The 14,090-nt window shown below is 41.5% G+C and overlaps 1 protein-coding gene across 1 annotated transcript in view; it reads right to left on the reverse strand.

Annotated features, from left to right (window-relative positions):
* The window catches only part of LRP4 (LDL receptor related protein 4), a gene marked incomplete at its 5' end in the record, with an annotated part of 82,538 nt that overhangs the window by 43,048 nt on the left and 25,400 nt on the right, over positions 1-14,090 (reverse strand). The window lies entirely within an intron of this gene.

Genomic DNA, 14,090 nt, shown 5'->3' on the forward strand with positions numbered 1-14,090 from the left:
AACTGTGACATTATCCTGTGCATAACTGACATTTATGAAAGCAAGAGAAGAGGATTTTCAAGTCTACAAACTGACCAAAAAAAAAAAAAAATGCAGTCCAAATGTCAATACATAATCTGATAAGAACATTTTTTTCCAGCCTTAAAGTTAGCTTAAGGAGCTCTCAACCCTCTTCTCCCCTCTCCCAGCTACAGAACAATACTCTGCACAACTCTTGACTCTCACCCCTGAGCAAATGCAACTATTTATGATATTACCCCATACATTCTCTTAATAAATCTCTGCCTTGAGAGAGAACAGGCTATGGCCCACCTCTCAAAAAGGAAAAGGTCATGCCTGAACGTCTGTCTGATGTTATCTAGACAATCTATATAATCAATATCACTGTTAAATAACTGATTATTCTATCAGTCAACAACCCCCTCAGGCTAGTCTGTGACTGGATTCTTTTTGCATGGTTCCTTCTTTCTGCAATTCAAACAAACCTAAAGCTCTCAGATTAAACAATAGATCATACGGAAAGAAGTACAGAGGGATACCTGCCCCAAGTGGTAGTTATATGCATCCTGAACTATCTGCAGACTTTTTGATCTCATCTGTTACATCTAGTGTATCTGTGATGAACCATGAGCTGTAGCAACCTAAGCGGAAAAAAAAAAAAAAAAAAAAAAAAGCTTCATAATTTCCTTATTTTCCATTCTAATTGAGAAAAGTAGTATCTGCAAAATTTGATGTAACTTTTCTGCAACTCTCTCAACACCACAATTCCCTCCACAGAAGACATCCACTTCTGCAATTTAAGCTAAGATTTAAGTTTAGAGGGGATGCACTTCTTCCTTGAAGAACAACTCCACGAGAAGTTTCTTCCGCAACAAAACTGGCTGAGGCGGTTTCTGCCAGCTTCTGCTGCCTGTTCCCACTAGGTATACCACAGGTTTCAAGGCCTCACTACAAAGTATTTTCCAAGCACATCCATAAGCTGCTGAACTGGGCCAACCAAATTGGTTGTGGGATCTCACTTCACAGACTGCCATGAGTGTAACAACCTTTTATTCTTTTCCCCATCTCCGCTACAAGTTGTCTTTAAAATATTTAGTAGAAAACGTACATCTCAAGGTATTACTGTATATACTAGAGAAAGCGGCCAATATGAGGTGTAACAAGGGATACAGGTAGGAAGAACATAAGGTGAATACGGAACAGAAGGAAGGAAAGGCAAATGCAAGAGGGCAGAGTGGTCACATCTTCAGAGGACCTACCAGGTATGGCCAAGGCAAAGGCTGACTCAAAAAGACAGCAAGTGGGTGATGTAGAGTCAGAAGGCAAAAAAAGCAGCACAGACATCCCTAAGGAAAAGCAATGCATCATCTGTGCAACATATCCGACTATTAGAAATAAACACAAGGAAATTCGGAAGAACCACAAACCTCCCCAAAAATCAAACAGGTTCCTTCAAACTGGCAGCACAGGAAATTCAGGACAAACCACCTTTTGCTGTTGCCTACCACTATTCAGAAAGGCAGAACTAGCTGTATATTGTATCCAAGGTAGCTGCTGTTTCAATCACCTTTTCCAAAGCAATTTTTCTGCCATTATCCTCAACAGTACCCCAAAGCACTTATCCCAGCTACTTTAAGCTCCAATAGCCCTTCCTGTTGGAGTACACCAAGATGATCATCATCCTCCTTAGCCCTAGAAAAAGAGAAATACGAAAAGTACTAGTGACTGGCTCTATCTTGCCCAGGCTCCACCATGTCTTAGGGTAGCTTCTCAAACAGGAAAGGATCAAACACCAAGGCAACCTATTCTTAAACCAGGGGAATATACTTAATAATAATTTATTTCTGGATAAGCACAAATAAGAGAGTTGGGGGGAAAAAAGTAAAAGCGAGTTATTTTAGCTCCTGAATAGCAGCATGGAGGTACAGCTCTGCAACAGCAGAGAAAGAATTAGTGCAGCTGTCCCAATCTGCAAACTGCAACTTAATCTGCTGTATTGTCAAACACACAGATATCTTCAGAAGTTGCTACTAATATCAGGTTATACACACACACACATACATACATTAAATCTGTTCTTCCCACCTCATTAAAGTTGCTATGTTCAATCATCTCTGGTTTGTGTTTCCACCGTGCTATAGAAACTGTTGGAAGCTGAAGAATACGTTACGACCCAGACACCAACACACTCTCATATGCACTAGCCTATATCTGTAGTACTATTATGTAAGCATGCTTTGCTTAACTAATCCAAATTATGACCTTTGCGAGTCTAATGCTTTGTGATTTGTGACCTTTCAGGTAACTAACCTTCTAGTCAGTATAATGATGCATTTTATAAACCATGATTTACCCCAGTCTTACACTTGGACCAGTAAAGCACATTATTGTTCAGAGAGCACATTAATTCCAACCTATAAACAGTATCAGAAGAACCAATCCTGTAAGACCAGTCTTTATCCAGTAAAATAAACAGATTGAATGAAACCTGGGACCCCTTGCAGACAGCAGGAATTTTCTCAATGATTTCAACGTGGATAGTATTTCACCCTTGGTGTCCCTTGATTATTTCCCAGTGCTCAGAGCTCCAGTGACATTACCCTGTAACTGTATCTGTAACAGTAGAGGGCCAGAAAGGGTAAGGATGAGAAGCATGTTTTCTCAAATTCCCTCAAAGACAAGCGGAAGTAGTGCATTTGGTGCAAGAAACCTCAATGGAAGACTTACTCTTTAACGTTGAGCTCTCATTAAACACAGGGAGCATGAGACAGAAGACTAACCAAGCGCGCGTTAGGGTGGAACATAAGCCTCCAGTGTCACGTTTCAATCCCTGTTAGTCGGGGTCCAGGAACAGGACGGAAGTCAGCACTTGCGGTTCAGGCAACTGGACCGACAATCAAAGCAGACATATCTACTTACACTTCCGCACATTCTTCTGGAGCAGGAACAATGAGAGGTACCTCTGGGCTTAGCCATGACAAACGTTTTTCCTAAAACTTCTCATCACGCTGCAGGCTGGGACATTTTACCAACCCTCTATGTTCAAAAATCATTTCACTTACGCAGGAGGCAGAAACCCAACATATTTTAACAATGCAATACATACAAAACAATACACAGAAGCTAAACAGAGGCACTGCTAGGTGCTGAGCTGACATCACTCAACTTTCCTGGCCTCTCTCAATACCTCATGTCACCACCACTTAAGTTTCCTACTCTCTCACTTGCCCATGGGTACAAGCAACCAAAAAATCATCTTCACTGTCTGTGGTTTGGTTCTCGCCAGATGCGATAGCAGCAGGACCCAGTAACCAAACAGGAAGTCAGTCTAAACACAGGCCTCATACTTAACATCTGCCATCACCTTAAATTTAGTGTGGTATGCTCAGTTTCTTCAGATTCCTTCCAAATACCCTCCCATCTTCAAGTTTATCTGACAAATGAAATGTCTCCTGAGGGAGGGTGGGTTCTACACACACACACATTCCCTTAAAAAGATAGTTAGGATCTTTGTAATTTTATGTCTAAAATTGGCAAAACAGTTATGTCATTTCTGGCTGAAAAGCAAAAGTCAATAACCATCCTGTTATTTCTGCACATCTCTTTTTTTGGGGGGGTGGGCAGGGTTGCTTAAACAATAAGTTGTTACTCTGCTTCCCTCCCCCCACCCCCTTGGCAACTCTTCATTAGGCCAAATAATATAGCCCATAAAGAAAAACCTAATATACAAAGCTTCATTTTGTTGACGAGGTCACTTGCAACCCTCAGAGCTATTACATAACAGCCCTGTATTTGCCACAGATTCACAGAAACACTGACATTACAAAGGAAGCTGAAGTAGACAGAATAATTACCAAACTGAACTCTGTAGCCTTTGTTTTGTTAGGGACAGCAGATTTCTAGGGGAGAGTGAAAACACTGTTTCTTTTAAGTCTTGATGGCATGCTTTTTTTCCAAAAGGAGAGATGCTAATTCTATCTTCAGTAAAAATAATGACAGATGGCAGCTCTTACCACTATTCTGTGGCAATTCAACCTTCTACAGGCTGTTGCCTCAACATGGAATCATATAACAGCCCAGGTTGGAAAGGACCTCAAAAGATCACCTGGTCCAACCTTTTGCGGGAAAGGGAGCCTACATGAGATTATCTAGCACCCTGTCCAGTCGCATCTCGAAAACCTACAGTGATAGGGACTCTACCAGGTCCCTGGGGAGGTAGTTCCAGCGAATGATTGCTCTCACTGTAAAAGATTTCTTTCTTATGTTGAGATGAACATGTTCCTACTCTTCAGGGTCCATCAGCTCTCTCAGGCCCTGGCAGCATTCCAGCAATAGAAGGATTTTCTCACAGTCCCCCAACATGGCTGAAGTTTCCTCAAATGGATGTTGACCAGGAATACTGCGTGAACAACTGCCAAAGATCCTGGCATCTGTGGTCAACACCGTGCTGCCTTTCCACATTTTCTTTCTTCCCAGGTATCAAGAACTGACTACGTAAGAGACTGTTCCACTCCACACCACCCTGTTAGTTGCATCTTTTCCCCTTCATCCTAACACAGAAATTCTTACTGTTGTGTTTTGAAGTAGTAGTATTAAATTCACAGCTATCAGTTTGCTTGTGCCATCCTGCAATTCTGCATGACCTGTAACACAGGGTAGCATAGCTAACCATGGATAAGTATCCATTTAGTTCTCCTATACTGCAAGGAAAATAGCATCAACAGGTTTAGAAACCCCAGAACTATGAAAATATTTGGCATGATTTACAGTTGCAGACTTTTCAGTTCAGAATCGGAAGCCTCTGGATAGAACAATCACTCTTTTGGTCCAGGACTGAGTAACACATGGATCTGGGTTCCTTCCCCTCCATGAACTCTGCATTTCATGGCCTCCAGAAGACCTTCGATGGAAGGCAGAGATCTTTCTGCAACCTCATTACTACAAGAGACACAACCAAAAAGATGAGAGTACCAGCTTTTATAATTTTAATCCTACCATATTAAAAAATCCCTGGCAGAGGATAGAAGGTATAAGTGGATATTGAACAGGTGTGAAAATATAGGACAAATATTTGACAGTTACAGTGACAGAGAGGAAAAAATCCAGGACTGTTTAGAAGAACTGGAATATGAATAATGGAATTTACAGGAAAATGAGAGAAAAAAAGTCCTAATAGTAATGGGCATAAGGCTGTGATTTTTTTTTTCCCCAGAGAAAGTGTGGAAGGCTATCAACAGAAGCATTTTTGAACAAATTTGGACTAAGCATCAGAATATTTTGCCCTGGCTTCAACAGATGCACTTCATTTCTTATTTCTGTATTTTAACAACCCATGAGCATCTGATTGTTTATTTGGGGTTAAAATTAGTGAATTCTGTAGCATAGCCTTTAATAGCCTCTTTAACACCTTGCACACCTGTTGTTAGAAGGCCTGTGTCAGATACCATTTTCTCTCTTTCTCCACTTCCAGACCAGGCTCACTTTTGCATTCCCATCACACACACACACCTTGATGAGCACAGACCTTGGACATTTTAAATGGCCTTAAATGTAGTTCAGTTGATACGTTTTCCTTCTTCAGCATTTCCCTGAGTGTTTCTATAGCAAAGCAGCTCAGCTTTCTTTGCTTGCCTATCTTGAGGGAAAATGAAAATTTTGGATTCCTTTCTCTTACCCAAATAGCAGTTTCCACTGAAGGAAAGTACAGTTAATCCAGCTTTAGAAGAGGGATTTGCTGACCATTGCTTAAGCCCAGAGCTCTGCTGGCAGACACCGCAAAGGCAACATTACAGCAGAACAGTCTGATGTCAGAAGGGGCACCACAGGCTGATAAAAGCCAACAGTTTTCTCTTTTTTTTCTGCTCCCATTATGGAAGTATCTGAAGCAGTTCTAACTGGGTACCCACACATCTCCAAGTATTTGATGCCTGCCTAGAGTAAAATTAACCTCACTAGGAAGAGCAACCCAAAAGTTTTTGAAGCTTTAAACGGAACTGTTTCAGTTTTGTTTGAGGAAGAATGTGATAGTGGTAAGGTTGAAAAAAGAAAAAAAGAAAAAAAAAAAAGAAAGAAAAAACCCAAACCAACAAAACCACACCAACCAGAGAAGAGAGGTCGAAAACGTTACATCTTTTTGGTAGTTCAGTATTGTGCCTACTTTGGCAGTCTCCAAGTGAGGATGAAAGTTTCCAAGGCTTAGAGGTTCCCCTCTCAATTTGCAAAAGCAGGGATACCTCAGTCCTGAACCAGCTGGTTCTCCATTAAAACATGAGGCTGAACAAAGTTCTAGGAAGAGGCACATTATCAAGCACAACCACCCTTCAGTTCTCATATTAAATTGCACAACTATGCAGGTTAGACCTGAAAAATGTTACACTTGATATGACCAAAAGGAAGAGGAAGCATAAGGAAGAGAAATTCCACAGGGTGTCTGCTAGCTAGGACCTAAAGAAAATAAGGGGTGCAACAAAACTGCAAACTGAGTTAAGTGTTTGGTGCAACGGGTGTACGCATGAGGTAGAGTGAGACTGGACCAGAAGCCATATTTTCAGAAACACCCCATGGATTAATAGATACGAGGCCTTTAAAAACAGGCTTGAGTCTCTGAGGCCCAATTCTGATCCCACAGAAGTAAAGACTACCCACCCCACTTAAAACCTCACCCTGCACCCAGGGGATAGGAAAGCATTTATAGAAACAACTATTGAAAATACTGAAGAAGGATTTGATTTGAACATAAAAAGACTCAAGGATCAAGAAGCAATTGTTAGTTCCTTCTCCCAAATCCTTCAAGTCATGAACAAACACCTTGCAAAAAATAACGTGACTACAACCGAGGTCTCTAGATACTTGTCTTAACTCTATGCGTATCTTCCACAGCGTTTGACAAAATTACTTCTCCCCCTCTAGAAGTGGGGACACTGCTATTAAGTCAGCACAGCGTATTAAGGTTTAATGTTTAATGTGTGTTTCTATATATCCAGAGTCTTTGAACAGAAGGTGCAGCTGAAGGGACGATATTATTGCCATGAAATCCTAGTCAAAACTAATTCAAATTGGCTGGGCTACCAGCACACACAGATCAAAACATCAGCTGAAGAAACATAAAAAAAAGATAATGAGAAATGGCAGCAAGTCAAGCTGCAGGGGGTAGAGATGTCTAGTAGGTATCATAGGGATCAGCATTAGCTCCAGTCCCATTAAATAACTTCATTAATGATCTGGACAAGAGAATAAGTATCATGTTAAAGCAGCCTGCAAAAGATACCAAAATAGGAAATATTCTACAAACACCACAGAGGAAAAAGAAATAATATAAAGGGACCTTTATATTAGAAGATTAGAATTATGGGCAGGAAATTAAGATTCAATCTTCAAAAAAAATTTTTTTAAAAGCTAGTGCATCTGGTGGAAAATAATTTGAAACAGTTACTCAAATGAAAAGAAAAATCTGGGATGCAGCAATGCCTGGAGAAATCAAGGAGCAATAATAAAAGACAAGCTAGCCATTGGTTTATGTTATGACACGATATGGCAGCCAAAAAACTACTTCAGGCTAAATATGCGTAAGCGTCACATCATGGAGGAAGAAACTTTCTCCCTGTGCAGAACTGGGGTATAAGATTGAGTTCCACACTGAGGCTGATACAGGGAAACTAAACAACATATTCTAACCACAGCAATAAAATGTTTATCAAAGGTGTGTTATGGCACACTGCTCCCTCAAGACTTCAAACAGATTCTGTTTGAAGCCTGAACCAATGTCGCTTTTTTTTTTCCCCTGCTAACTATTTAGTTCTCAAAATCAGACAAAAGGCAATGACTATCAATTCTGTGCATTTTTTTTTTTTCCTAAATAGGACTTTTATTTATCCCCCATTTCCTGAGCAACCCTGCAGGTGCCTATGGAAATAGCTCATGGTGGACAACCCATTAAGTCCCAGTATAGAAACAGGAATCTTTCAACCACCAAAGCTCATTAAACACATCAAAATCTCAGCCCAAAGTCCCCATCCAAAGGCAGGCAAGAAGTATCAGGTAGACAACAACTGTTTCCAAGCGACTGAGGAGTTCTATCAGGCAAGGTCAGACAGGAGAAAGTCGTGTCTGAGTGACTTTTTCCCCCGGCCCTCTCTTCAGATTCCTATGCAGCTCCTTCCTGGTAACACCAGAGCTATTCTGTAAGAACCTGGTAAAACATCTCAACTCTAGTTTCCAGACCTTTTGGCTGAAATGTGACCATACTGTGATGCTTTTTGCATATTTACTTGCCATTAAATGGCAAATGTCCCACTTCCGCTAACTACAAGGCTTCCTCAAACATTTGCAGCTAGCAGAGAAAGTCAAAAATGCAGGTATTGTTCTGTAGCTCTGCATGCCTGCCAATCACTGCTGCCATCCAAGAAACCAAGCACCGTATCAGCCTGCTTCAGGTGTCATGTCCGATGTCAATAGAAATAGACATCTTTTAGAAAGGGCTTTGAGCCTTTCAAAAGATCACAATTTAAGATGACTGTTCTCCCATTCTCTCTACAATTCTGTTCAAAAACATTAGATAGTGGGAGCATCTGTTTTCACCTTCACAGATTCTTGGTAAAACAAAGACCACAGAAAGTCATGAGCTGCAGTATACCATCTCTGCCATTCTGCTTTTCACCTCCAAGGCCCCTCCTGGAAGAGATTCAGCCTCCTAAATCATATTATCCTAGGTATTTACATTTTCTCTGTGGACGAATTCATTTTTCCTACATGTAGGCTTGGATTCCAAGGAGCAAGAGCAGTATGCTTCCCACCTTGTGAATTTTTCCTCCTGTTACTGTTAAAAGCATCCCTTCAGCTTTGGCATTTCGTTATCTGTAAATTTTCTCTCTTAAGCAGAGAGCATTTCATCTGCCTTGTATTATGAAGTGCAGAGTGATACCTGAAGAAACATGCTTTGCTGATTTTAGCCTGGAGGGGCATTTCCTTACGTAGCTGCAAGCTCCTGTGCAACTGCATGTCAATAGAGAACTACAATGAAGAATCCAAGGGATATAAGAGATATAAGGGATATATCAGATATAAAGTGCTCATCCACAGCACTAAATTACTTGTCATGCAGGACCATTCCACCCAAGCACGTTAAAGAGAAATAAAATACCACTCAGAAACAGACAGAATAATAAAAGGTTGCTGCTGCATAACATCATTCAGAATTATCACAATCTGCTCTAGAACAGTGTGTGAATGTTTAGCTGGACCACCAGGGCCTGGCAGGCAGAACTACGTGACTCAATCCCTTTCAGAATACACACATGCTAGACAAACACTTTAAAATACTACCTCAAGCCTACATCATGCTTTGCAAGAATTAGTCACCTCAGCAACATGAGACACATAACTTTCCATTTCTTTCACTGTATTTTTTTTTTTAAAACCACACACTAACAACCTCTATCCTTTCCTGTCCCATAAGGGTTGTGAACAATTTACTGCTCATTTATCATGAATGATACAGTACTGTAGACTCTAAAATTTAGAAAACAATGTCACAACAGCAGAAATGTTACCAGGAGACCTTCACGATACCAGACAATTGCTTAGTGCCAGCCAGAGAAGCAACCTACTGTTTTAAATAGATAACCCATAGGAAAAATGTACTTTTGATGTATTTCCCCTACTCTAGTCACCAAAGAGTTTCACTAGCATGACAGCTCTTGAGAACAAAGCTCATTGAGCAGTCAGAAATCCTTCTACTATACCAAAGTTCATGGAGATAAGCGACACTGATCAGGACTAGTGAAACACTGGAGTTTGTTTTCCCAGTTACAGTACAGAAAACATTGGTATTTTAAGTTCCATAAGCTTTCCTCTAACTTTTCCATTACTTCATAGACAGATGGATTTCTCTCATCCTTCTCTTCTGCAAATAAATTAAAATGAGGAAACAAAGGGAAAGAGGCACAAGACATAAGAGCACCACTGACATTTGTTGGAGAATACAAGGAACGGTCCAAAAGGAAAAGCCTAAGCAGCTTTGATTCATATACATCTTAAGAGGATATTTCTGTGACAGCAGTTGATGTATAAATTTGGGGCAGCTATGAGAACTATAGCCATGTTTTTAAAATTTTGGACAACCAAAGTACATCTACTCTCCTAAAGGCAAAGCACCACTTTAATCAAATGCTGCCACTTACAGCCTTCAGAAGGAAGAATTTGGGCAAAGGAGTCTCTCACCAAGTCCCTAGGAACAGACTCCTGCTCTTGCTGCGATAGTGTTTTCTGAAAGGTTTGCTTCAATCGCTGCTGTCCCTCAAGTGTACCGTACATCTACTCAAGTTAGCTTTAAACTAGCTAACTTGGGTTTTAGTGGCAGTAGATCACAAAAGCACAGAGCTGCAATCCACCTGCAAAAGTCAGCAAAAGCAGCAAAGTAAATACTTGAAGCAATTATCCTCCAGTGAGCCTTACATTACCTCAGCTACAGGAGCACCCAAGGTTTACTACACTCACAGCAAGGATATGCTCCGTCACTTCTGGGAAATGACCTGGAAGAATCAGAACTTCAGAGCTATTTTGGAAATTCTGAAGCTTTGCAGTCCTCCCCCTTCACTGAGTGGAGATGAATGCAAGCAGCCTACAACACCTAATAAAAAACAGCCTGGCATCTGTCACTCATAACAGCAATATGAGAAAACAAAGGTTTAATTTGCATCCATGCATTCCTCCCTCTTCTACTTCACTTCCCTTAGTTTAAGTAACCCAAGTATTAACTTTTAAGGCAAACAAATTTTCAGTACTTTTCCAACATTCATTCTGGTTCTGCTCCCATTCCTGTCATGTCCTCTTCCAAGCTGCGAGCGTCTTTGGGATTTCACTGAATCCCTTGCTTAACAGCTGAGAAAGACATAGCTGTCATCTCACTGTGCATGGACTAACTCAACCTGACTCGAGCTAAAAAATGAGCAAAGAAAAACCCACTCGGTTTTCAGTTTCACATAGGATAGCTATACATCTTCCTGTCTGCATATACTCTCGAACAGTAATGGCCTCCAACTCTGGCAGAGGCTACTGAAGAACCAGTCACAGGTCACAGCATTAAGGAAAACTGAAATTAATGGCAATTTTTTTTAATTTACTGTCTGTAAACTGCACCTGTTTAACTGCAGTGTCACAAGAAGCTAACCTGTCTCAGGGTGGGGGGAAAGGAAAATGGAGTGGTCAAAAGAGGACAGCTAAGAGGAGGAAGCACTACTGCCATCTTTGCTTGAAAAGTAGCGCTCAGAGGCTTTAGGGAACCAAGAAAAACTAAAAGTGGTATTTTTCAATCTGAGTTTCAAGGATTAAAGCCTGGCAAATGTACTTAGGAACATTCAGAAGACAAAGGATCCTATCCAGCCACCTCCTTACCATAGATTCTCCAAGAAATTGGCTCCATTCTCTTTAGATTCAGAAGCTTCTTGAGCTTTTAGCTTCCTCTCCCACACCACTTATGATCTTTGTTAATTACCGCATCAGTGCTTGTCCAGTGCTCTCTGGATTTACAAAGCACCCGTAACCTTGCTCACAACACATTCAGAAGCCATTTTTGACCTGGCCTTCAAGGTTTCACCCTGCATTGGGTCTCTGAAATATGCTAAGTAAGTTTGTCCCACAGGAAATTATCAGCCAGCCTCTTCCATCTTTCAGATACTCCAGACACTGGACCAGCTGTAAGGACATTCTGCCCTTCAGAACATATGCCCAACTTTTCTCCAAAACTAGAACGCACAACATTCTTTTGTTCATTTAACCTATTCAAGACAAAAGCCAAGTTCCTCTGTCTTGATCAGTCCCAGAACACATCAACATGGATAGTCATACACTTCTTTTCAGGAGATAAAAATGCAAGCATTGTAAAGTCCTCCTTTTCAGGGAACCTAATGTTCTAGCTGGACTGCTGTTGTCCAGGCACACAGAGCATGGAGACAAGTTCTGCCTCCAAAAAAGCCCATTTTGGCTTTTGTGGGCTGCAGTTAGATTCTTCCCATCATTATGGCACAGTACAGAAAAGGCCAGGTTCCTGGACAAGACAGAGACTGTTCTTCTACAGGCTCATTTTAAGGAGTTTATTTTGGTCTTCTATAAAGAGGCCATCATGTTAGCGGTGGAGCATCTGAGCTTTGTAGCTTTCCAGCTCTCTGCCACACGAGAGACTGGGAAGCCAACCACAACAGCTCTGCTTAGCAGAGGAGTTCTCCAGGGAAGGGGTAGGATACGCCGTGTGGTTTTGCGGCAATAAGGAGGCAGAAGCTCGTTTTTGCCATCCCACAGGCAGGAGGACTTCAAAAGCACAAACCACAAGATAAACGGAGCTATCTTGGGACAAAGAGAGTTGTTCTGTATGTCGTTTTCTAAAAAATAACCCCACACATGATATTATGTTGCCCTCAGAGGATAAGCAGCAAAGGGGCAATTATTAACTGTCCAGACTGAGCTGGAAGAACAGGGTTGGGCCTGGCAAAGAGAGAGGTACCACACAACCACAGAGACATCACAGCAACTGTGCTGCCTACCAGAGAACTGGATTAACTTAAAAGTAAAAAAGAAACCTTTACCAGTAACATTTTTTTAATACACACACACACACACACATATATACACGCACACGTGTACTCAAAAACACAAGCTTAACACAAACATGTTTTATGGGCTCAGATGGGATAAGTTCTTTCCAATAGACTTGCCAACAGGAAAAACAACAACCGTCAGTGTTGGGGTTACTGCATGGCAGCCACGCTGTACATCAGCCCCTATTCAGCCCACCCACATTTGTTTGCTTTCTAGGCAGCTTACAAAGCACCAACCTACACCTCTCACAGCACCTGGACTTCAGACTCCTTTGCAACACTTAGAAAGTGGTCACAAAACTCTTCCTTTGCTTCAACTGGAAGTCTCAGTTGCTGCCTTTACAAACCCGCAAACTCCACAGTTCATTCATACTCACACCCCAGAAAAATTAACCACAATAGTGAAAAGCACCAGAGGATCCCTTACAGCCAATTTCATACTGTTCACACTGGGTTTCACTTTCACCTTCAGTGAAATAATAGCAACAGCACTGAGGCAGGGGGAGGAAGATGCACAAAAAGCAAAATGGCCTAATTATGGAACCATACCTTTGTAGGTATGCGTGTGGCCTCCACTCCTAGTGTCAGAGTGCCTTCTTCTACTAATGAATGATTTCAACACCTCTTAAAAGCTGGGAAGTATTATCATCAATTCAGAAGCAGAAAATGGAAGCCCAACAGCACAGATCTGTGAGTATTTGAGTGCCTAAGTAATTTAAAATCAGTGGAAAATTAGACATTGAACTATCATTACACATCTGGCCAAAGAGATTTAGACCTGACTCTCAGTATTACAAAGTACTCATACCTCCCACCACAGGCACTCTTCATGCTTGGAAACCCGAGCCCTAAGTGACTTCCCAAAGAGCTTGTGGCCAAACTGAGAAATTAATGCAGATCCTACCCGGTCCCAGTCCACTTCTTAACCAGGGCACAATTTGCCCTGCCCTACCTACCTCCTTACCCCAGAGAGCTCGTTAAAACAAACTTGCAGGAAATCAAAGTCACAATTGCACAAACGTGGAAGGATTTACACATGCTGCTTGGGAAGTCAAAATAACACCTTCTGCTCCACTTCACCAGTCTGTTCCCCAACCCAAATTAAGTTGGATCGAAGTCCTGCTTCCCAAAAAAAAGGTCAGAGCCAGGCTCCTGAGACCCTCCTGGGGGTCCAAAGTTCCTGTATTAGCCTTACAATTATTAAAAGACCAACATTAAAGTAAGTCCAGCCCTGAGGCCACTGTTGATCTAATAAACACTGGAATTGGATTTCTTCTCAGTGAAGAGGCTGCCCGCCTGATGGCACAAAGCCAACATTTAAATGCTACTGTTGCTCAGAGCCCTAAATTAGTTTTGGATCTGGGGAGTTTGCCTTGAGCTACAGCCAAAAGAAACATAGGAACTGTAGGGAAATTTGTTAAACGTTAACAGAGCTGCAGGAAAGGACTACAGCAGGACTAGTAGGTGGCAGGGAGGAAGGAGGGGAAGCCACAAACAAAC

The sequence above is a fragment of the Platalea leucorodia genome (assembly GCF_965183815.1).
Source record: "Platalea leucorodia genome assembly, chromosome: 7".
Classification (NCBI taxonomy): Eukaryota; Metazoa; Chordata; class Aves; order Pelecaniformes; family Threskiornithidae; genus Platalea; species Platalea leucorodia.